The sequence below is a fragment of the Mustela lutreola genome, chromosome 10 (genome assembly GCF_030435805.1).
Source record: "Mustela lutreola isolate mMusLut2 chromosome 10, mMusLut2.pri, whole genome shotgun sequence".
Taxonomy (NCBI): domain Eukaryota; kingdom Metazoa; phylum Chordata; class Mammalia; order Carnivora; family Mustelidae; genus Mustela; species Mustela lutreola.
The window spans coordinates 32,611,413-32,636,910 of NC_081299.1; the positions used below are offsets into that span (position 1 = coordinate 32,611,413).

Genomic DNA, 25,498 nt, shown 5'->3' on the forward strand with positions numbered 1-25,498 from the left:
ACCCAGGCGCCCCATCATGGCTTTTTCTGTTGGTGTCCCATGACTCTTCAAAGCCATTCTCTTGGACAAGATTTAACAGGGGTTAAGCCAGCTCTCCTTCCAAAGAAATCTTCCACCCTGACTAACTCTTGGAACGCAGACCTCTTGACATAATCATTTCCTCTCCTCCCGGCTGGTCTGAACAGCCAGCCAGCCCATCTCCGCTCTTCCCATGTTGCAGACACGAGGCAGAAGACACTGACCTACTACCTGGAGGAGTTACAGATCAAGGTCTCCAGATAGTCCCATTGAAATGGTTCCCTCCTGACTTGAGAAGGGGAAAGGATCTCCTAGCCCTCCCTGCTCCCTGAGAGAGGAAAGGAGAGATACAGCCTAGCTCTCTTCAGGAAAGTCCTCTTCACAAAGTTTTACAGCAACCTTTATACCCTGAGGGTGAGGGAGCTGAAAATGTGCAACTCATTTTTGACCATTTACTTTGAGACTCCTACAAGATGGCCTGCTGACAACTTTGTTATCTAACATCTACTGCCTTAGGGTTTCTGGCTGAAACTTCCAATTTAAAATCCTATTAACACTTGCATTTGTGAGCTAAATGCTACTTGGATGTGATGTATTATTCTTTTTACTGTCCTAATGGATTAAATTTGTCAGTGTTTTATTTAAGATTATGGAATCTCTGTTCATAAATGAAATTGACTATACTTGTGCTTTTTTGGTACCGACCTTGCAAGTATCATGCGGCAGAATAGAAATTTGCATACTGTGACTCAGATGTGAAAAAGAATACAATGTTCATTATTTTCTACAACTAATTCTGTCTTAAACTCAAGCCTCTACTTCTGCTAATAGCATGGGGAAAAAAAACCTTTTAATTATGTTTATGTCTCTATGAGTTCAAATTGAATTTAGTCAATTCAGATTATACTCCCTGCTGGCTGTTCTTCCCCCCTCATGACAGCAGGGGAGGAACCCCACACTATCCTGTGACCTTCCCTGATCCCACTATTCGCCCGCTGAGGAAAAGCTGGTCCTACCTTATCTTTTGCAGAACTGTTCTGATGTCTACTACTAGATCCAGCATCTCTGTGTTCTGGACTTTCCTGTGCCAGGACTTTCCCCAGGCAGGGAAATAATCTAAATTATTAAGAAGGGAAAAATGCATCAGGAGGTATTTTCTAAACATTCTAACTAGCATCCTTGCATTTAAATCCAAGATATTTATGGTTCTTATGCTTTTGTTGCTAAATCAAGAATCCAATCACACAGAATAGTTCCCAATTAGACTGGTGGGGAAGCAAGCTGCTGATTTCCTCCAAGTGCTATCCGCAGCTCCTCAGAATCTTCTCATGAAACCTATGCTAATAACCCTTACTTCTAAAAGCCCTGCCAGGTGCCTTCCTTATATTATTTTTTTTAAAAAAGATTTTATTTATTTATTTGGCAGAGAGAGAGAGAGAGAGCACAATTAGGCAGAGCAGCAGGCAGAGGGAGAGAGAAAAGCAGGCTCCGCACTGAGCAGGACGCTCTGTGTGGGGCTCGATCCCAGAACCCTGGGATCATGACCTAAGCGGAAGGCAGCTGCTTAACCGACTGAGCCACGCAGGTGCCCCTTTATATTATTTTTAATTCTTGTTATATAACCCAGTGGAATACATAATGTCATTGGCATTTTATAGAAAAATAAATTGAGGCGTAGAAAGATGGCCTGTATTCCTTAAGACACAGGCTAACTTGCTGTAACAAAGAGACAACAAAATACACAAGCTACAGGCTTATTTCTCTCACACAGAACACAACAGAGACAGGCAGAAAGTCCAGGGGGGTGGGCGTCTCTGCTTCCCTCAGTTATCCAGGGACCCCAGACCCTCTGTCTTGTTCCTTCACCATTGAATCACCCAGGGTTCTGTCCTCACCTATTTGGTAAAAGCTGGCTCGCCACTACACACGCACGCCCCAGCCTGTGGGAAGGAGGAAGAGAGGATGAAGGACAGGCAGTTCCTTTAAGGAGAGTCCACACAAAGCCTTCAGTGCGTGTCCTGCTGTCCAGAAAGAGCATAGTCCCACGGCCACAACTGACTGCTGGGGGGGCTGAAAAATATAACCTCTACTCAGTGGCCACATGCCAAGGGGAAACTAGTGGCAGAGAGGTAGGGTGGGGAATCCATCACTAGAAGAAGTTCGGAATCATGGACACTGGGAATGGTTTAGGGCTCTCTACACAGGATCTAAATGATTGTTTCCTTCCAAATTCCGAGCAGCGTGTGCAGAGCGGAAACTACATTTCGCACTTACCCTGCAGATAGGAGCCACCAATGAGATGCACACAGAAGTCACTGTGGGGGGCTTCCAGGAAAGCGTTTGTTGTCCTTCTGCCTTTTGTCCTTCCTGCTGGTTGGAAAGCAGATCCGGTGACTGGAGCTTCAAAAGCCATATTAGACCATGAGTGACCTAGAACGTGCTGAAATTGATGGCGACATGCCAAAAGGAAGAACCTAGAAATGTAATGATCAGGGAGCCACCATCCCCATCCTGAACCACCTAACTCTGCACTTCCTTATTTTGAGGGAAAAACCAGCCTCTTTCACATTTCAGCGGCTTTATGACCTACAAGCAACCAAATATAATTCTTAACTAACTCAAATGTTTCAGTTAAGGAATGTATTCACAGTCATGCAGCTAGGAAGATGTTGACACTCAGATTTACTGAGCTCTAAAGCCCATTTATTGCCCGTCCAAGATTAAATTAGTCTTTTACAAGACAAAATGGTATGCTTTTGTTAAGATTCTGCAATGCAATGAAGAAATAGTGGTAGGATCCATCATAATTTAGTGAAAGATATTTATCCTTTACATCTAGAGTCCTTGATGTGATGAGGTATTTGGTTAGCAAAATGATCCTCTGTTCGATGTATGGAACACACAGTTACAGAAGAGCTCCATGAGCTGTCGAACCAGGCATGATCTGTTATTCTTATCTCTGACTTTTTCTATTAATTTTAATTGGCTTCCTGTTCATTCCTTTTGTTGTGAGCTAGCATGTGCTGACAGGCAAGTAGTAGGAGGCACCAGTGTTAAGGAAGATGAATGGGGAACATTTTTGAAATATATAATAATCTATTCATCACTGTAACTTTTGTTCCTATTTGGAAAAAATCCAAATTATTTAACTTTAAGTCTAATACAGTGGGCACACCTTATGGGACACAGAGTTGGAGAGTCTCTGATTGACATAATTGACTGATGGGCCTTATACTGTCAGGATGGAAAAGCACAGAAAAGGAACAGGTTATGAGAGCCATTATGGCCCTGTGAACCTGGATAAAGGCTAGGAAATCAACTACATGGACTATTTAACCCACATGTTCCAAACTGCTCCTAGGAATAATAGCACTAAAATTAGTGAGGAAAATTGTGCTCATTTTTATGGGCAAAATACCAGAAAGTTGACACAAGTTGCTTAAAAGGGTTTATTAGAGAATTTTCTTATTATCTCCTTTTGAGAAAGGGAGAAATGATTGTCTGAGGCTGTCAAAATGTTTAGATTCAGAATGTCCTGTATAGTATAAAGAAAATAGGTAAGACTGTGATTTGTCAGCAGATGTCACTTTTTCATCGTAGGGGTTTGTGGTAGATGGAATAACAGATGACCGTCCAAAGATGTTCATGTTCTAACCCCTGGAACCTGCGAGTACGTCACCTCACATGGCAGAAGGGGTTTTGTAAGTGTGATTAAATGAAAGGTTTTAAAATAAGCATAGTTTAGGGGGGCAGGAAAGGAAGAAATGAGACAAGATGGGATTGGGAGGGAGAGAAACCGTAAGAAACTCTTTTTTTTTTTTTTTAAGATTTTATCTATTTATTTGACAGACAGAGATCACAAGTAGGCAGAGAGGCAGGCAGAGAGAGAGGAAGGGAAGCAGGCTCCCTGCTGAGCAGAGAGCCCAACGCAGGGCTCGATCCCAGGACTCTGGGATCACGACCAGAGCCGAAGGCAGAGGCCCAACCCACTGAGCCACCCAGGTGCCCCCGTAAGAGACTCTTAATCTCACACAACAAACTGAGGGTTGTGATGGGGGGGGTTGGGTGATGGACATTGGGGAAGGTATGTGCTATGGTGAGTGCTGTGAAATGTGTAAACCCTGGCGATCCACAGACCTGTACCCCTGGGGCTAATAACGCATTATATGTTAATAAAAAATAAAAATTTTAAAAAATAAAAAAATATTTACTATAAGAATAGTTTAAGGGTTGTAGTGGTTGTTATTATGCCACTGTGGAGGCCATGAGGCAAGGAATGTGGATTGCCCCTAGGAGCTAAAACAGGCCAGGGACTGATTCTCCCTTGAGTTTTCAGAAAAAGTGAAGCCCTGTCAGCACTTGATTTTGGCACCACATGGCCCATTTTTAGACTTAAGACCTCTAGGACTGTAAGATAATGAATTTGTGGTGTGCCTGGCTGGCTCAGTTGGCAAGGCATGTGACTCTTGACCTCAGGGTTGTGAGTTCGAACCCCACACTGGGTGTAGAGATTACTTAAAATAATAATAATAATAATAATAATAATAATAATAATTACTTGTGTTATTTCAAGCCACAGAGTTCATGTTAAGTTTATGGTCATTTGTTACAGCAGCAACAGAAAATACTACATGTTACAGCTATATCTGGAAACTAATATAGGTGTCAAACTTTTCTTGGGGTTAAGCATGGTAAAATAGTTGAATCAAGAAGTGGAGTCCATTCATTCTAGTCCCAGCCTCTCTCAGCACTTTCTTTTTATTGTTTTTTAAGATTTTATTTATTTATTTGATACGGATAGAGAGAGTACAAGCAGGGGGAGCAGAAGGCAGAGGGAGAAGGAGAAGCAGACTCCCTGCTGAGTGGGGAGCCTGATGTGGGACTCGATCCCAGGACCCTGAGATCATGACCTGACCCGAAGGCAGCTGCCCAACCAACTGAGCTACCCAGGTGCCCTTTTTTTTGCTGTTGGTCTTTTATTTGTTTGTTTGTTTGTTTTAAAGTATAAGTAAAAAGGACTACAAACTTTATTGATAAAGTCAGTAAAGGTAACATATAGTATGTACAGATGGCACACAGTGTCAATTTCATTTGCAGTTATTCTAGTACTCCAAGGCATGTTTACAAGTTACACCTTTGCCACAGCCTTGGCTAAATCTTGAACTAGTGCAGAATTTAGCTGTGGCAGAGTGCCAGCCTTTGTGTGCTTACATGTGGCATACTTGTTCTCGATGGTCTTGCGCTTTGTAAGCCCACCATTCACCATGACTATCTTCTTAGCCAGGTGTTGTATAACACTTAGAAGGGACTCTTCAGGGTATAATAGATAATGCTGTAGAGTTGGTGTACATTCACTGTTATTGAGAATTTTCAGTGCTAAGCGAAAAGCTCCTGCTGCCATCTGAGAAGGAGGAAACTGCCCCATATCATGGCCCAACACAGTTAGCTCCATCAGGAATTTGGCCAAAGGATGTTGCTCAAAATCAACCTCTCCAAGCTTAGATGCAAGGGTAGGGGGTGGCCCAGACCAAAATTTAAAGATCTTAGAGTTTTCATTTCCATCTGTCTGATTTGGTACTTAGTGTTAAGTGTTGTCAGTCACCAAGGCAAAGTCACCAGTTTCGGGAGGGTACATTTCTTCATACTTGCATGCCATAAACATGGCAGTGACACCAGCCAGCTGCAGCATTTTCTTGGGCACAAGATTATTCTGCATGAACCGATCAATAATGGAAACAGTCATGTACATGGTCTCCTGAAGGAACTTGAATTTCATCTGAACCTGTACTACCCAGTCAATAAGGAAAGCTCTCGTGTTTTCAGTGACTTTGCGACCCGGTAGATATTGTGGTCTGATGGCTTGCTCTTCCTCAGGTTGTCTCAGATAAGCATAAATATCTTTCACATACTCACTACAAAGGTTTGGATCAGCTCCATCTTCGGCACTCACATCATTCACAGCAAGAACTACATCAGAGAACACCTGACACAGGTATTCTTTTTTTTTTTTTTTAAGATTTTATTTATTTATTTGACAAAGAGAGAGATCACAAGTAGGCAGAGAGGCAGACAGAGACTTTAACCCACTGAGCCACCAGGTGCCACCAGGTGCCCTGGTATTCTTCTGCAGGGGCACATCCAGATGTTTCCATTGGGCTTGGAGAGGGAATAGCAATCAAAATAAGTGCAGGCAAAGGTTTTTCTTCTTTAACGGGCTCAGGTTCTGGCATAGGCTCGGGTGCCTTCTCCAGAGATTTAGGTATTTTTTTTAGCAATAACTTTTCCAGGAACCAAAGTTTTTGCTTCCTTTTTCAGAGGCAATTTGGCCTGTGGTTGTTCGCGGACTTTGTTACCAATGTCTCCGAGGGCTGTTTTGGCCTCAGCCCGGGCTTGGAGGCTGCAGTCATGGCCAGAGGCATGCACTTTGGCCCTGCTGTGCTGATCTTCGCCGTATTTTCAACATTAACTTTTGTGTTCCTGGTGACCCGGAGCACCATGGCTGCTTCTTCACCAGGCAGCAGCTCAGTGGGGAGAAGCATGTTATACCCGAGTTTTCACATCCAAGAGACCACCAAGGAGTCAAAACCGATGCAATCAAATGAGACTTTAGTCGACAAACTTAAGCTTGGGCCCAAGTGTACCCGACACAGCAAAGTAGGGACTTGGACCCCGAGCTTAGTTAAGGCAGGGGTATTTATGGGTTCCTGTTACTAAAGCAGGGTGGGGCTACCTGTTACTAAAGCAGGGTGGGAGTCCTTAGAACTAAAGTAAAGTAGGGGAAAGTTCAGCCCTTGGGCACAGGGGTCTGAGATGGTTGCCAGAAGCTAAGATGGCTGTACTTATTATGCTAAGGCTAAACCTGAGGTGGGATGGCCTTAGTTTTTCTCAGCCTCCACATTTCCCCCTCTCAGAGGAACCTAAGGAAGGACCCAATCATGGGTCCAGGCTGGTCTCAGCAACAAGGTCCAGTGGTTGGTATTGCTGTCTGAATACCATGAGCTGAACTGTACTGACTCCGTCTTTGACAAAAGTAAGCAACATTAGTGGGGCAAGTGAGAACGGCGCAGTCTTAGCTTTAGGGGATTATCCTTGTCTGGCTGACTTTTCCATTCTGGGACGAAGTCCTTGAGAACGACGTGTGGGTTAGCTGGCCAGATGTGGGTGTAGTGGACCCAGGGAGTAATCCCGTTGACCTTGAGAGCGGTGGGAATGGTCAGGATTATGATGCAGGGTACCTTCTAGCGTGGTTGAAGTGTCTGGTGTTGGTATCTCCGGACATACACCCAGTCATCCGGCTGATATCAATGGGGGCCCGGGGGTGGCCCAGTCTTGTAGAGGGCCCTCAGCTTAGGCCACACCTGTTCATGGGTTCCTTGTAACGTTTGGAGGGAGAAAAGGAGTTGGTGATCATCAAACTCAGCAAGCACCACAGATTTTAAATTGGGGATAATAGGTGGCGGAATACCGAACATGATCTCATAAGGGGTAAGTCCCATCTTATATGGGGAGATTCGCACCCTATATAGGGCAAAGGGGAGGAGAGTCACCCAATCCCCGCCAGTCTCCAAGGCTAATTTAGTCAAGGTCTCTTTTAATGTTCTGTTCATCCTCTCTACCTGTCCTGAGCTTTGGGGCCTATATGCACAATGTAATTTCCAATCTGCCCCAAGTACTAGTGCCACTCCCTGTGTTACCTTAGAGATGAATCCTGGTCCATTGTCTGATTCAATCTTAACAGGAAACCATACCTCAGTAAGATGTCTTCTGGCAGTTTCTTGGTCACGGTCTATGCAGTTTCATGGTTGGTGGGAAATGCCTCCGTCCATCCTGAAAAAGTATCTACAAATACCAGTAAATACCTGTATCCGTATTTTCCAGGTTTTATCTCGGTGAAGTCTACTTCCCAGTAGGCTCCTGGGCAGTCCCCCCGGAGCCGGGTGCCTGGGTTAGATCCATGGGCAGAGGCATTAGTTAACTGGCATGCATGACAGCTTGCCACAATCTGTTTGATCTTTGATCGGGAATCTTTGATAGTGATCTTTGCATGTCGCACCAAGTCTTCCATTTTTTTTTGTTCCCATGTGTGTACTCCTGTGCATTTTGGATAGGAGTCACCGTCCCAGTTCCTCTGGTAGGATTATGCTGCTATCTGCAGCTCTCCACCAGACATGTAGGCATTGTGTCCTGGGCAGACACCTAATCCATTGTAAGTCTGCATCAGCGTACTTGGGGCTGTCTGGCAAGCTCCGTGCTCCCGGATCGGGCAGTGTGGTCACTAAGACATGGTCCACTGAAAGAGCTGCCTCTTTTGCCTTTAAGTCGGCCAGCCTGTTTCCCTTGGCCACTGGCGTGTCTGCTTTTTGATGTCCTAGACAATGGATAATGGCCAGTGCCTTAGGCAGCCAGAGGGCCCTTAGGGGCTTGAGGATTTCTGCCTTGTTTTTAATAGTCTTTCTTTCCGCTGTTAAGAGCCCTCTTTCTCTATAAATGGCTCCGTGGATGTGGGCTGTGGCAAAGGCATACCTGCTATCAGTATAGATGTTTATCTTTATCTGCTTGCCTGCTCCCATTGTTAGCGTCTTGATTAGCGCAATCAGTTCTGCACGTTGGGCAGAAGTCCCAGCCGCCAACGGTTCCGCCCAGACAGTCTGTCTTTGTGGTCACCTGTGCCCCCGCATACCTGATTCCTTCTAGGACAAAGCTGCTGCCATCTGTATACCAGGTGTCATCTGCATTCGGCAGTGGTTGGTCCTGGAGATCGGCTCTGACTCCATGCACCTGAGCCAGGGTTTCTTGGCAGTCATCTGGCGGGGGTGAGGGGGTGTCCCTGTCAGGATTAGGAAGCGGTGTCCCTGGGTTTAGGGCTGTTGGCGCCTGGAACAAAATTCTGGTAGGGTTCAAAAGCAAGCTCTGGTAATGGGTCAAGCGGGCATTGCTGATCCATTGGTCCAGGGGTTGTTTGAGTACCCCTTCAATGGCAGGTGGGGTAGTGACGTAGAGTTCCTGCCCCATAGTCAGCTTATCTGCATCTTTAATCATGGAGGCCACTGCAGCAGTAATTTTTAAACATGGAGGCCATCCAGCGGCCATGGCACCTAATTTCTTTGACAGTTATGCCACCGGTCTCTTCCAGGGGCCCATGTATTGAATCAGGACTCCCTTTGCCACCCCTTCCTTTTCATCCACGTAAAGATGGAAGGGCTTAGTCAGATCAGGCAGCCCGAGTGCCGGGGCCGAAAGCAAGGCTTGTTTAAGGTCATTGAAGGCTTTGTCCATGGCCTCAGTCCATACAAAGTCCTATTTTTGTTTCATGGCCTCACAGAGGGGCTTAGCTATGTCAGTGAAAACTGGGATCCACAATCCCTAGAACCCAGCCAACCCTAGGAATTCACGTACCTGGTGGACGTTTCGAGGCTGTGGGATTCTCATGACGGTCTCCTTCCGTGCATCCGTTAACCATCTTTGTCCATCTTTTAATTTATACCCCAGGTAACTCACCTCCATTCTGCAGATCTGGGCCTTCTTAGCAGAAGCCCGGTATCCCAGAGTTGCTATCATTTGGAGCAAGTCCTTGGTGCGTTGTAGACATGTTTCCTGGTCCTCTGCTGCCAACAGGAGATCATCTACATATTGTAATAGAGTCGAATTAGGGTGTTTGGCACGGAATTCACCTAAGTCTTCATGCAGTGCCTTGTCGAAGATGGTGGGCTAATTCTTGAATCCTTGCAGTAGTCGAGTCCAGGTGAGTTGGCCACTGATGCCCTTCTCCGGGTCACCCATTCAAAAGCGAAGAGGTCTTGGCTCTTTGGGGCCAAGGGCAAGCTGAAAAAGGCATCCTTTAGGTCTAGCCCTGTATACCAAGTCTTGTCTGGAGGCAAGATGGAGAGGAGGGTGTAGGGGTTTGGGACCGTAGGGTGCATGTCCATCACCCATCGGTTAACTTCCCTCAAGTCCTGGACCAGTCTATAATCATTAGAGTGTGGCTTTCATACCGGCAGCAGGGGAGTGTTCCATGCCAACTGACAAGGCCACAGTTTGTCTGAGTCTAGCAGTCGCCGGATGTGTGGGGTGATCCCCGTTTATGCTATGAAGGCATGGGGTATTGGCAGACTCTGACTGGTTCTGCTCCTGGCTTTAGTTTAATGTATATCGCTGGCTGATGTTGGGCCAATCCCATTCCCCCGGTTTTTGCCCACGCTTGGGGAAACTCCTGCAATCAGGGGTCGATGTTGGTCATTGGTTCCAGGGGCGTTTGGTGAAGATGATATTCGTCCTCCAGGTTCAAGACAAGCACCTGGACCGGGTGTCCCTCTTTATCCAGAAACTTTGACCTTCAGGGTGGAACTAATTTGGGCTCCCATCTTGGTGAATAGGTCCTGGCCTAACAGGGGGTAGGGGCACTCACGAATGACCATAAAGGAGTGTGTTACCCGGCCCACACAGAGATCCACTGTTCTTCGGGTAGTCCATGAATATTGTTTAGTGCCTGTGGCCCCCTGTACCGATGAGGTCTTATTTGCTAACTTCCCTTGAGGTTGTAGCAAGACAGAGTGCTGTGCCCGTGTCTACTAGGAATTTAATTGGTTGCCCCTCCACTTTAAGTGTTACCCTGGGCTCGGGGAGGGGTGCCAAATCCCGACTCCCCTAGTCATCTAACTCTTCGACCTCCAAGATAGTAGTGGAGGCCTTTGGTCTTTTGTTGGGGGATTCCTTTAACCAGGGGCAGACCCTTGCCCAGAGGCCTTCTTTCCTGCAATAAGCACACTGGTTTCTATTCAGTTTGGGGTGTTCTCGGTGGGGGCTGTCCCCCTTTCCTTCTCCTGAAGCCAGCTTCTTGAGACGTCTCTGTTTTTCATGTGGGTCATCCATGGTCATGGCCAGCCAGTAGGATCTTAGTCAGGTTCCGAGTCTGATGGTCACTTATCCTAGCATGTTGCTCCTCCGGTGTCTCTCTGTTATTGTAGACTCTGTGCCATCAATATCAGATCCTGTAGGCTCTTCTCTCCTAGTCTTTCTACCCTCTGTAATTTCCTTTTAATGTCCGGAGCAGCTTGGTTAACAAAAGCCCTAACTATGGCAGCTTTTGTCTCTGGGGCCTTTGGATTCATAGGGGTATACTGTCTGAACGCCTCTATGATCCTTTATAGGAATGCCGCTGGGCTCTCATCTTTACCCTGTTTTACATCATATACCTTGGCCAGATTGGTAGGCTTACATGCTGCAACCTTGAGACCCGCCATTAGAGTCTGACGGTAGACTTGGAGCCTCTCCTTACCTTCTGCCCAGTTGTAGTCCCAAGTGGGGCGAGACAAGGGGAAAGCTGCATTTATGAGTTCAGAGTTCTGCGTTGGCTGTCTGTCGTCACCCAGGACGGACTTCTGGGCTTCCATCTGGATTCGCTCTTTCCTCAGTGGTAAAGAGAACCTGCAAGAGCTGCTGACCGTCATCCCAGGTGGGCTGATGGGTGAAAAGAACAGTATCCAAAAGACCAATCAGATCTTTTGGGTTATCGGAGAACTTTGCATGTTGAGTTCTCCAATTGTATAAATCACTAGTAGAGAATGGCCCATATAACATTGGTTGTCCCCCTGTTTCATTAGGGGGTCCCATGGCGCAGAGGGGAAGGACAGTGGAATCGGCCGGTCCCAGGTTTGAGGCTGGGGCCGCTCGATGGGTTCATCCACGTGTCCCTGCTGCCAGCCCATGCATGGGGGCCCCTCCATCTGGGGGGGTGGTGGCACTCCCTTGACAGCCCCTGATGCCTCTGCTGGAGGGGCAGATGGGGGGGTGGTGGCGGGGAGACCTGGTAGGGCGGTGGAAAAATCGGGTCCTCCATGGGAATGTCCTGGAAGATCGGGTAAAGCGGAGTCTTTGGTTCAGACTCCGCTTTCTTATTGGACTTAGGAGTTGGTTTCTGCAGTGCCAGATCTCGGGTGTAGGTCCTGCTTCGGGAGGGAGAAAAGGTTTAAGCCAGGAGGGAGGATTCTCTATCATGTCTCGCCAGACCAGTATATAAGGTATTTGGTCAGGGTGGCCGTGTGGTTTTTCTCTGAAGGTGACGGCCTTAACCTGTAGGATAATAGGCAGTTGAAAGGTTCCCTCCTGGGGCCATTTTACATTAAAAGCTAGCCACTCAGACATGCAGAAAGTCCGAAACTTTCCCTTTCGTCCGTCTGTGCTCAGATTATCCGAGAAGTGGTTAATCATCAGGGACAGAGGGGTAGTCTGTGTCTGTCCCATCATGCCTTCAGTCCACAACAAGGCACACACACTTACAACAATTAACAAGAACACACTCACACAGACAAACGATCCGGCGCGGTCGCAAAGACAAAACTGAAAGGAAGTTAAGGGAGAATCCAACCGCAATGGCAGCCGGCTCTCCTCACAGATGAGGATCTTGTCCTCCAGGCGGGGGTAAGGGACGCCTCTTCCAAAACTTCCCATAAACTTAACAACTGGCACCACAGACAAAATTCCCATACATTTAACAAACAGCGCAACTGACAACAAAAACAAGATGCCTGACCGCCTAGGGGGACTCAAACCCCCTGGCTGCCTTGGGGGACCACGAACCCCCTGGTGACTGCCTAGGGGGACTCTAACGGTGTCCCTGCGGGGACAAGGGACATCTCCCAAGACCCCTAGTCGAAGGCCTGCCACGCATCCCCTTGAGCCAATGTCAACCCAGATACAAGTTGGAATTCCCATGGGTAAAAATGCAGATTGGAGCTCCCAAAGTATGCGTGCAAATAGATAAAAACGAGTCCACTCACCAGCTGGTGCAAGACTCTCCGGGTTGGGGTCCTGGGAGTCTCCCAGGTCTCGGTGGAACCTCCGAATGTTATACCCGAGTTTTCGCGTCTGAGAGACCACCAAAGAGCCAACACTGATGCAAACACATGAGGGTTTATTCGACAAGCTTAAGCTGGGGCCCAAGTATACCCAACACAGCGGAGTAGGGACTCGGACCCCGAGCTTAGTTAAGGCAGGGGTATTTATGGGTTCCTGTTACTAAAGCAGGGTGGGGGTCTCTAGAACTAAAGCAGGGTGGAGGTCCTTAGAACTAAAGTAAAGTAGGGGAAAGTTCAGCCCTTGGGCACAGGGTTCTGAGATGGCTGCCAGAGCTAAGATGGCTATACTTATGCTAAGGCTAAACCTGAGGTGGGATGGCCTTAATTTTTCTCGGCCTCCACAAAGCAGAGCACGGGAGTCACCAACGAGCTGGGGACCTCAACCCAGCGCAGCTTGAAGGCTTCCTCAGCACGCCCTGTTGTTTGTTTTTAATTAAAGATCTTATCTATTTATTGGAGAGAGAGAGAGAGCACAGAGGGAGAAACAGACACCCTGATGAGCAGAGAACCTGATTTAGGGCTCCATCCCAGGACCCTGAGATCGCGACCTGAGCCAAAGGCACTTAACCACCTGAGCCACCCAGGTGCGCCATCCGTCACCAGTTTCAAATGAGTTCATCTTAGATACAAACATGCAAATCAGGAATGAACTCTAGCTCCTTGGATGAACCGGTTGATTCTACCTAGCACTGGAATAGGAAATATTCAAGATGAGCCTAAAGCATCTTTAAAAAAAAAAAAAGATTTATTTATTTTAGAGAGAGGGAGGGAGGAAGAATGCATGCACACAAGCTCTTGAGTAGGGGGAAGGGCAGAGGGAGAGACTCTTCAGGCAGACTCCTGGAAGAGCGCAGAGCCCACACTGAGCTCAGTCTCACAACCCATGAGATCATGACCTCAGCCCAAACCAAGAGTCAGATGCTTAACCAACCGAGCCACCAGGCACCCTGAGCCTGAAGCATCTTGGTGCCAGAAAGTAATGAAGTGCTAACAGACAAAACAAAACAAAAAAACAGTAAGACCATGATGGAGACCCATCAAAGAGACACAGGAACCACCTGAAAGAGCTTCTAAAGGCCAAAGATAGAACAATTTAAGCAACAAAATAAACAAATTAGTGTTGGGTTATAACCCAATGCACAGAATAAATATCTATGAGAATCCAATGTGATTCTCTCCTAAATTCTGAGCATGTGACCAGAAAAAAAAAAAAACAACTGCATTTCCATTTCTTTTTCAGATAGGAATAGCAGTGGAATATAAGAAGTCCCTAAGTGATACCAATGATTATTGAATAAACAGGTTGGGGCACCTGGGTGGCTCAGTGGGTCAAGCCTCTGCCTTCGGCTCAGGTCGATCCCAGGGTCCTGGGATCGAGCCCCGCATCGGGCTCTTTGCTCTGCGGAGAGCCTGCTTCCTCCTCTCTCTCTGCCTGCCTCTCTGCCTACTTGTGATCTGTCAAATAAATAAATAAATAAAATATTTTTTAAAAAAAGAATTATTTGAATAAACAGGTTAAAGGGGGAGAAGGGACAAATGTCCTGGGCAAAAAAAAAAAATCCAGATAATTTATGTAGATGTTCTGTCCTTCAGGAGGTAGAACTAAACTCTCCCTTGAGTGTGCTGCACAGAGTAACAGCCTTCCAAAAAGTACAGTATGGAAAGGGAGGGTAAAGAGTAATTTTACAGTAGAAAACCTGACAAACACTATCTCAGGTGACCAAGGTCAACATCAGTAGTTACAAGTCATATTGATAGTATATTCCCTGGATTTAATGTGATGAAAAATGGCATCTGTTAAAAAGAAAGCCACAGGGACACCTGGGTGGCTCAGTTGGTTAAACGTTGGCCTTCCACTCAGGTCATGATCCCAGGATCTTGGGATCAAGTTCACATCAGGCTCCTTGCTCGGTGGGGATCCTGCTTCTCCCTCTCCTGCTCCCCCTGCTTGTGTTCCCTCTCTAGCTCTCTCTTTCTCTTGAATAAGTAAAATCTTAAAAAAAAAAAAAAAGGAAAAAAGAAAAAGAAAACCACATACCCCAAATGGTGTTACTTAGGCCAACTCACCAAACCCAGGCTTAATACCTAACCTAATTGCAGTTTCAACCACCCCCCAGAAATGTAGTCTTAATAGGCAGTCAAGAATCTTCTGGGGTGCCTGGCTGACTCAGACAGTAGAGCATGAGACTCTTTGATCTTGAGATTGTGAGTGCAGGCCCCACGTTGGGCACAGAGCTTGCTTAAAATTTTTTTCTGATAAGCACCCTGAGATAATCTGTCATAACTCCTGGGCCTCTTCATCCTTCTCCCCCCGAAAGAAAGCTGGAGGTAACATGCAAGATAAGACTACCTACTCTACCCTGAAGGAAAGTGACCTAACCCAAAACACTCTTTTCTTTTTTTGCTAATAACTTCCTTGTCCCCACTCTCCTTCCTATAAAAATCTTCTCCAACTCCCTCACTCCTTCCAGCTCCTACTTGCTAGGTGGGATGCTGCCCAACTCCTGAATCAGTTAATAAAGTGAATTAGATCATCAGATTTACCCAGTTGAAGTGTGTGTGTGTGTGTGTGTGTGTGTTTTCAACAAACCTTACCTCTGTGATCTTCCTCCCAAAAGGCAATAATCTGGCTGGCTCAGTTAGTAGAGGACGTCACTCTTGATCTTGTGGTTGTAAATTTGAGCCCCATGTTGGGTCCAGAGCTTACTTAAGAATAAAATCTTAAAAAACAAACAACCCCCCCCCAAAAAAAAAACCTGATCAATTGTCCTGAAAACAGTGATGGTCACCAAGAACAAGGTAAGTCTGAAAAAGTGTCTCTTTTTTTTTAAAGAGATTGAGCTTGAGGGGTGGGGCGGGGCATTGGGAGAGGGAGAGAGAGATTCTTAAGCAGACTCCATGCCCAGCACGGAGCCCGTTGTGGGACTCAGTCTCACAACCCTGAGATCATGACCTGAGCTGAAATCCAGAGTCACATCGACTGAGCCACCCAGGCATCCTTCTCCTATTCTTATAGACAACTGTGGGGCGTTTGGGACCCAAGCTGTGCTATAGGATCTGTGCAAAGTACAGATCATATCTTATGAACAGGAACAGGACCACAGATCAAGCAAGGCTGGGAGGTAACAAGTAACCTTTGGGCCACATTTGGGTACGTCTAGAATGGCTACAACAACACAATTCTTTATGCTGGTATTAACTACTGGCCTGTTATGTTGTGTACAACCTCAGCCTCCATAGATACATGGAGAACTTGACTGTGTGAGTATGTCTTTTTGGACAGATTTCTCTAGGGAGATAAGAGATAAAAGGCAAAAAAAGCAAATCACAGATAATATTTAGATGTATCTTAATCTCACACCTAGACAGAAAGGAACCTTTAGTGAACCTGGGACTAAGTATTTTCCCACTACCATCTGTCAGGCCGCTGTGCTCAGCCATCACACTCCTCCCAGGAAAACAAGGGCAGACTTTGTGGCTGTCTCTCTGGTCTTCAGCAACTTGGGCTTGTTTCCTCCTTGTAGTTGGCCCAGTTCAGTTCATTTACTCTTGGCTTCTGGTGTTTATCTATGAGTTTCTTGAATACCTAGTGACACTTCCAATGATACTATGGAATTATAATATTTTATTTTATTTTTTAAAGATGTTAAGTCAGGGGAGCCTTGGTGGCTCAGATGGTTAAGCATCTGCCTTAGTTCGGGTCATGATCTCCAAGTTCTGGGATCGAGCCCCATACTGGGCTCCCTGCTCAGCAGGAGTCTGCTTCTTCCTTTCCCTCTACCTCTGCTCATGTGCTCTCTCTCTCTCTCTCTGTATCTGTCTCCAATGAATAAATAAAATGTAAAAAAAAAAAAAAAAAAGATGTTACATCATCTCTACACCCACTGCAGGGCTTAAACTGACAACATTGAGATCAAGAGCCCCGTACTCCAACAATTGAGCCAGCCAGGCATTCCTAAATATGCTATTATATAGTATTTTAGAGCTGGCCTTAGAGGTTATTAACTAATTAATTAAAAAATTTAAAATTAGTTATTTATTTAAAAGAGAGAGCGAGCATAGGAGAGAACACAAGTAGGGGGAGTGGCAGGCAAAGGGAGAAGCAGGCTCTCTGCTGAGCAGGGAACCCAATGCAGGGCTCCATCCCAGGACCCTGGGATCATGACCTGAGCCCAAGGCAGGTGCTTAACCGACTGAGTCACCCAGGTTCCCCATTAATTAATTTTTCTAAAGATTTAGTTATTTATCTTCGAGGAGGATGGGCAGAGGGAGAGAGAGACTATCCTGCAGACTCCCCGCAGAGCCCAGAACCCAACATGGGGCTCCACCTTCATCCTGAGATCACAACCTGAGCCAAATGAAAAGTGGGACTCTTAGCCGACAGAGCCACCCAGGTGCCCCAGAAGTTATCTAATTTAAATTAAGGGGTTCGGGGCGCCTGGGTGGCTCAGTGGGTTAAGCCGCTGCCTTCGGCTCAGGTCGTGATCTCAGGGTCCTGGGATCGAGTCCCACATCGGGCTTTCTGCTCAGCAGAGAGCCTGCTTCCCTCTCTCTCTCTGCCTGCCTCTCTGTCTACTGTGATCTCTGTCAAATAAACAAATACAATCTTTAAAAAAAAAATTAAGGGGTCTCTAATTTAAATTTCTTCATCTTGCACATAAGGCTAGTGAGGGTGCAGTGACTTTTCTGACATCCCATTGCTGGCTACTCAGCAGTACTAGTGAGGTAGGACAAGAACTTGGGTCTCCTAATTTAGTGGGTTTTTTTTCCCTCCTCCTGGTGCTGCCTCCCATATATCCCACCCTTATCTGCTGTGTCTAGTACTCTCTCTTCTACTGAACATGACTAAATCATCTGATGCATTAGCTGGCATCAAGATTTAAAAAATAATACAACCTAAAGGCTGCCACAAGACACGACAAAATAAATACCGCACAGTGCGCTGCCCGCTTCCCAGGCAAGAGGGGACAGAGGCCATGACTCTTCGTTTTTCCAAGTAATGGGTCTGACTCTGGCCACTTTTGCTTTTCCCTGTGGATTCAGTTCAGGAGGTATAGGACTGTTCTCTGCGGGCAGATCAGTTGGAAAAGGAATTATTCACAGCTGTGCCTCCCGTGCTGCCTGACTGCGAAGGAACCTTCCTGGAAAAGAACTCGAGCCATAGCCACATTTTCTATGTCTGAGGGGCTAGGGGAAAGCAGGCGGGACTCCAGATTCCTGGGAGAGCTTTCTTCACGACAGGAAGGATGTGGGGTCAATAGCCACCTGCAGCATCAGGGCTCCAAGTCTGGTTAGTATGGTAGTTCGGAGACCAACCGGCAGCTATTCCCGACACTTGTCCAATGCAACCAGTCGACATCAGTGTCTTCCATATATTCTGGGGAGCCGGAGAGGGGCATGTTTAAGCTGCATGTCACGTGGAAAGGCCTGCCTTGGTACGTAGGAGAGCCGACTCAATGTGAATGTGTGACTAGATGTGAACATGACTTACTCTGGCGTGGTGGTGGTGGGTATCACCATGAGATGGTTCTCACGGTATTTTCCTTAGGCTTTTCTTTTCTTTGTTTTTTAAGATTTAATTAATTTATTTGACAGAGAGAAAGTGCACAAGCAAGGGGAACAGCAGAGGGAGAGGGAGAAGCAGACTCCCTACTGAGCAAGGAACTCCTTGTGGGGCTCAATCCCAGGACCCTGGGATCATGACCTGAGCCAAAGGCAGATGCTTAATTGACTGAACCACCCGGGCGCCCCTAGATTTTCTTTTCTTTCTTTCTTTCTTTCTTTTTTTTTTTTTTTTAAAGATTTTATTTATTTATTTATTTGACAGACAGAGATCACAAGTAGGCAGAAAGGCAGGCAGAGAGAGGGGAGGAAGCAGGCTCCCCGCTGAGCAGAGAGCCCGATGCGGGGCTTGATCCCAGAACCCTGGGATCATGACCTGAGCTGAAGGCAGAGGCTTTAACCCACTGAGCCACTGAGGCACCCCATAGATTTTATTTTCTATCTGGATAAGAAGTGTGCCTTTCTCAGAAAACATGGAACCCAAAATGCTTTATAATTTCCGCAGCTGATGTCTGTGTGCTTTTGACAACTCTTGTCACGTTCGGTTTTTCATGATTTTTCACTCTGGCATGTTGGAAGGGTGTATGAAGATGTTATGGCTGAATAACAGGGTGGGGTGGGCCTGTGATCCCTGCGGATCCTGTGACCCTCCCACTCCCATTATGTTTAAGAGAGTGGCGTCTCTCTGTTATGCTGACAAATGAGAGAGGGAGCTGTTCCTCTGCCTTTCAGAGGAAACCTTTGGAGCTGTGCTTGTGCTGGCCTAGGGGCAGTCACAGCTCCTGGGGGCAGGGCTCCACACCCTTGCAGAAATAGAAGAAGCACTTCTTCCTCCTGGGGAACATAGGTGGGTGGGTGGGTAGCTCAGCCGGAGTGAACTACATTTTGTGCTAGACTTTGGTACCCATGTGTGCCCTCACCCGGTGCCCTTGTGCACTGAACAACTTAGACAATGGCGCATAACGGCACAGCCCCTTGCACTGGCCCCTGTCAAATCATCTGGGAAACTCATGGGCACATCTCCAAACAGAGTAGTGCGAGGAGGTCCCGGAAAGAAACACAACACAGGCATTGGTCTGAGCAGCAGAGTGTGGCCAACCACGATCCAGCTAAGTGGTATCAGCATAAGGGATAAGCAGTCTGGGGAACCATGGAGCAGGGATCCACACAGCAGGCAAGCAGCGATCAGTGTGGAACATTATGAGTAGAAACGTCGGAAGTATGAAGTGAAGCCTGGACTGTTTGGTGGGAACCCTTGAAATATTTACAGCGGATCCTCAAGTGTTCAGAAGAAGAGTGTGGTGGTATTTCTTGTTTTGTCTACCCTGTGTGAGTCTAGTGAGGCAGCCAAGGACCGCAACCCCACTTCATAGCCAGAGGACCTAGCCAACCAAGGAACCCCATGGCCTTAGCCACGATTAGCCCAGGGGTCAATCAAGTTCTTCTGGAGGATTGTTTTTTAATTAATTTATTAATTTTTAAAAAGATTTTATTCATTTATTTGACAGAGAGAAAGACAGCAAGAAAGGGAATACAAGCAGGGGAAGTGGGAGAGGGAGAAGCAGGCTTCCTGCCAAGCAGGGAACCGAAGGTAGACACTTAAGACTGAGCTACCCAGGCGCCCTGAGGATTGCTTTTTTATTGAGAGTAGAAGAAAAGTCATCTGGCTTTCCAGATAAAGGGCATTAAGAATGTGAATGGGGGCCATCTTCTCTGCAGTGTAGAAGAATCTCTTGTAGAGATTGGGGGGTCAATGTAAGAAAGAAGCAGGGCGAGAGTGAGAAAAAGGAAGGGAAAGGGATTGCAAGAGTGAGAAAGACCAACCCAGAAAATGTCTTTTTTTTAATCCCCTAGATCTAGGCATGACTGAAATCCACTCCTAGACTTCCAAAGGTTGTAAGCTGCCAGCACATTCCCTTTTTGCTTATGTTAGTTTAAATAGAATTTCTGTCATTTATAAATGAATGACTTCTAACAAATACAGGCAGGGACATTTGGAAGGGTTCTGAGCACCAGACCTATGCAGTTGAGACCTATCTCTAACTCTAAAGTGACCTTTTAGGGTTGGGAACCTTTAGTTCATTACAAATCAAACTGCCAATGCATCTTCATCTCGAGAACACTAGGGTTACCTGCCTCTCTGTTCTCTGGACATTACCAAGATCTATGGATGATTCGACCAAATTCCTGACTTTTCATGGTTCAATCCCCTTGCTTCTGACCCATTGTTTTGGTATACAAAAGTGATGGTATACCAAAAAGCTTTGGTATACAAAAAACCCATCCATCTGAACTGGAAATTCTTCCTCACTGAACAGTCACTAAAGTTCTACCAAAAGAGGGACATATTAATTATTAGGATTTTACTGGTAAATTCTTTTGTAAAATAAAACATGTTTGCAAAATGGGTAACCTGCTCAATATACTGGTTTTGCATACTCAGGCACGACAGAACTTTACCAGGATGACCAGTAATGAGGGGAAAGTGGCCAGAGCCCACTAAGAGCAGAACTGGGGAAAACTGACGTAACTGAAGGGTCATTTGTAAATGTCCTGAGATAAAAAATATGCCAGGACTGGTTCCAGCTGGTCATGGTATCAAAGAGGTACATAGCAGGTGAAGCCTAGCAACTGAAGGGTCCAAGATCAATGGCAGGAAATGGCAGTTATACCCTGGTTCTAGGTTGTCAGTCAGCCCTAGAAAGTAACAAGAACAGGTCCTGGGCTCCCCAGAAGGAGTGCAGAGAGCTAAAAGAAGATTAGGGTCTTAGGCCAGCAGGGGTTTCAGGCTAGTACTTTGTCCAAATGGGAAGAAGAAATGTCCACTTATCCAGCCTGGCCATTACAGATGAGAACTATAACTCAGTGGGCATGCCTGTGGGGGTCAGGCGATGGTGCAACTTACTTCATCCACTGGCAGGCAAAAGGAATTTAGCTCAGTTTAGGTAGTAAGGGTACAAATACGACTAAGACACAGCCTAATTGCTCTCAAATTGCTTATAATCTAGATGGAGAAAGAGCATAAAGAGATGATCTCAATTGTATGCAGATGCTGGAGGACTTTGATGAGTGCCAAAGGAGAGAAATGCATCATGTGTTATGGGAGCACAAAGAAGGGTCACTGACCCTAAACAAAGGTTTAGGAAGACTTCCTGGAGAAGATGTTAGTTGAGCTGATTCTAGCCAGCATGGGAAAGTGAGAACAATTTACCACGATCAGTCATGGAGGTGGGACATGGAGAAGCACATTCAGGGCATTTCAAGAAACTGGGTATTACTTGAGTGGCAAGAGTCTCCTGTGCCATGCTAAGATGTTTTTCCCACAAGAGGGTAGGGAGGTATGGTGGGAGCTATTAACCATGTTCATGTCTATTTCCCCTCTTCCTTCTAGTAATAGAAACCCTTCTCTCCCCACACTGAGTTTTAGCTGAAACATACATCCCCAGTTAGGAAGTACTGTGTCCAGCCTCCCTGGCACCAAGTTCTTGGGATGGAAGTTTGTGTGAATGGAATTTAGGAGTATAACATTCATGTTATAGCATTCAAGGGAAGCAACTCTTTCTCTACTTTCTTTTCCCTCTGTGTCTCCTTCCAGAGGTCTAGAACACAGATGTGGCCAAGAGAGCCAGCCTCAGACATGCCAACAATGACCATGCCCTGGGGTAGGTGGCACACTAAAGATGAAAGGAACCGAGATCCTGGGATGAACCCGTAAAGCAGAGCACCCTCCTCATCCCAGACATCCCCTTTACTGGACTACTGAAGGAGAGAGAAATACATTTCTTATTGAGTCACCATCTTTGGGGTCTCTTACTACGGCATAGTGTGTACCCTAATGTAAGAGGGAAGGAAACATGGTGTTAGGTTTTCTAATAGAATTTCTGATTCAGTCAGTAACAGCTAAGGAGCTAGGAAAGGCTGAGAAAACCACCGTCTGTCTTTAATGATGAGAGCTGAACAAGGCTGGGGCTGGCGGACAGCGGGATAAGCAATCGTGCAGCCTTGTCGCAAGAGAGAGAGAGGGAAAGCCCCTTGAGAACTATGAACTTCTACCTGGCTCTGAGAGCCGAGTTCGTCCAGGACAGCCAGCAACCGGCAGTCAGCAAACTCCTGAACGTCTTCTTGGTACTCTGCCTTGCAAAGCTGTGTCCGCTGTCATCTTCAAAAGCTGACTCCAACAATCTTCGCCGGAAGACTTCATGGACAAACCCCACTTAGTCATTTTGTGTTAATGATGTTTGCAGAAGAAAAATATTATTTATAATTGCCTTCTATTTCCTGAAGAGGATGCGTCCTCTAATTGGAAGAATTTCTGTTTTGCTAAACACGGGTGATTTGTCAGGCACAGGTTTGGAAAGTAGAAACTAGGATAAAAGGCATTTCTCTGTGTAATAAAGGGTTGAGGAATTTGCAGAGGGCTGGGGGGTGGCCGTGGTGAAGAGCAGCAAGGCTGGAGGCTGATGAGGGGGTTGTGGGGGGGGATAGGAAGAGACCCCTGTGGCAGAAGCAGAGAGAAAGAGGTATGTCCTAGGGGGTCTTCAGTCCCTGCAGACTACGTGATGTAAATCATGTCTCCCCTTCAGCAAATTCTGTCTTGTTGGTATGAGAGGGCATAAGGGGGTGGGTCTGAGTGAGAGGATGAGGGAAACGCTGACGTCTGGATTACACACAGCAAAGAGAAGAAACTAGAACACAAAAAGTGAGAGTCAAAGCCGGTGATTAACGGTTCTAGAATTTCAGATAACTTCTGTTAGTCATTAATTCTGTGATTTGCAATTATGTGCCCTGGACTGTCTTAATCTGTGTTACCATTCACCAGTAATGACCGAGTGCCCATTACTGTAACACTTACTCATTGCTAGCACATATTAATTGATTACGAAAATTCAGAAACGAAGAACTTTCCTCTAGCTGAGGGCAGGGTGAATTGAAGAAAGGCAACATGACAGGAGTTGCATTTGAGCTGAGCCTTGAAGAATGGATAAGAATTGGTCATGCAGAGGCTTTTCAGGGGAAGGGAACAGCATGGATAATCTGACCAAAGGCAAAATCACACATTTTTTTTTTTCAATACATATTTAGCAATGTCCATGGTGTGCCAGGCACTATGCAAGGTCCCAGGGATGTGAAGATGAATTTGGCTACATAGTCTTTTGTTATTATATCCTGCTATTTTTCTGTTCATTCTGTTTTCCACATCTATCATCTCTCTTTGGCCACATTTCTGCCAGGCCAGTTCTTTCAGTGTGTGATGCTTCTTTTGCTCCGTGGTGCATTTTAACCTTCCATTGATGACCATTTCTCTAATTTACTGAGGTCAATTGCATTTTGATCTTCTATATACTTGGCACATTCATCTGCTCGGGGTCATATGTAATATTTATGAAGACTATCGCTTTCTTTCCATTGTCCAGACCCACATCTCAATACCCTTTTGTGCCAATATGTACTGAAGGTTAGAAGTAAGATGAGAAATATAGCCCCAGAATCCCGGGTTACAAGACCTAGTACACTTGACCCTTGAACAAAAGACTTGAACGGTATGCATCTATTTATACATGGATTTGTTTCAATAAATATAATATAGTACTATAAATGTATTTTCCTGCCCTTTAATTTTTTTAAGTTGCCTTGGACACAGGGTTTGTACTCACGACCCTGAAATCAAGAGTCAGATGCTCAACTGACTGAACCACCCAGGCATCCCTCCTTTTGATTTTCTTTTTTTTTTTATTTTATTTTTTCCTTTTGATTTTCTTAATAACACTTTCTTTTCTCTGGCTTACTTTATTGTAAGAATATTGCAGAAAATACATAAAATATGCAAAATATCTGTTGTTTACATTATCAGTAAGACTTCTGGCCAATAGAAGGCTATTAGTAACGTTTTTAGGGAGTCAAAAATTATACATGGACTTGTATTTGTGCAAGGGGTTGGCATCTCTAACTCTCATGTTACTCAAAGGCCAATTGTAAGGACACCTGGTTAAGCGACTGCCTTCGGCTCAGGTTATTATCCCAGGGTAGTGGGATCAAGTCCCACACTGGGCTCCTTGCTCAATGAGGAGCCTGCTTCTCCTCTGCCTGCTGCTCCCCCTGCTTGTGTTCTCTCTCTCTCTCTGACAAATAAACAAATAAAATCGCAAAACACACACACAGACACACACACACAGACACACACACACATAGGCCAACTGTACATCTGTAATTGACCACAGTTTTGTCAACTGAAATCGCAATGATGTCTCTTAATGACAGTCATCACTATTTTCAACAGATACCTGAGTACCTACTAGAGGTAGAAACAATGATACATGGCATCATGATGCATTGGCCCCAGTTCTTAAGAAGAGCCTTATAGTCTGGATGAGAAAGCAAATAGATGATGCCTAGTGCACTTTTCCATTCCTCTTCCTAACAAAGTAAGAGAGAACAGAATTGAGAATATGGAACATAAGAGGGAATTCCCTTCTCTTCTGCCATGTCTTTTTTTTTTTTTAATTTTAAAAAAGATTTTATTTATTTATTTGACACACAGAGAGAGAGATCACAAGTAGGCAGAGTGGCAGAGAGAGGGAGTGGGGGAAACAGGCTCCTTGCTGAGCAGAGAGCCGGATGTGGGGCTCAATCCCAGGAGCCTGAGACCATGACCTGAGCAGAAGGCAGAGACTTAACCCACTGAACCACCCAGGCGCCCCATGCCCTGTCTTCTTAATGGTTTCCCTTAGAAGGAAGAACTTGTTAATCGGATTAGTCAGAGCCCAGGATATCAATGAATGCACGTTTTACGTGGCTGGGGTCACTTTGGGTTGAGAGGTCACATGGCCATGTGTTGCCATGCTCCCCATTTCCTGCTGAATAGGCCCAGCTCAGTCTCCAGCACATACTCAGAAGAGTAAATGTGGTCTGCTTCGCAGATCTGATCATCTCCTCCCCTCTTTCTGCAGGCACGCCCATGCATCCTGGCCCCAAAATGTAGAAGGTGGAAGGGGAACAGGGAATTAGGAAGCAGCCTGAAACCTACGCCATGTCATTCAACCTCGTCTTCTGGCAGAGTTCTATTC

At 46.0% G+C, this 25,498-nt stretch overlaps 2 pseudogenes; both read right to left on the minus strand.

Moving 5' to 3' along the window:
* Nucleotides 1–5,146: 5,146 nt before the first annotated feature.
* On the minus strand, nucleotides 5,147–6,515 carry LOC131810200 (G2/mitotic-specific cyclin-B1-like; annotated as a pseudogene).
* An 804-nt stretch (nucleotides 6,516–7,319) lies between these two features.
* Nucleotides 7,320–25,463, minus strand: LOC131810487 (uncharacterized; annotated as a pseudogene).
* Between the last annotated feature and the right edge of the window lie 35 nt (nucleotides 25,464–25,498).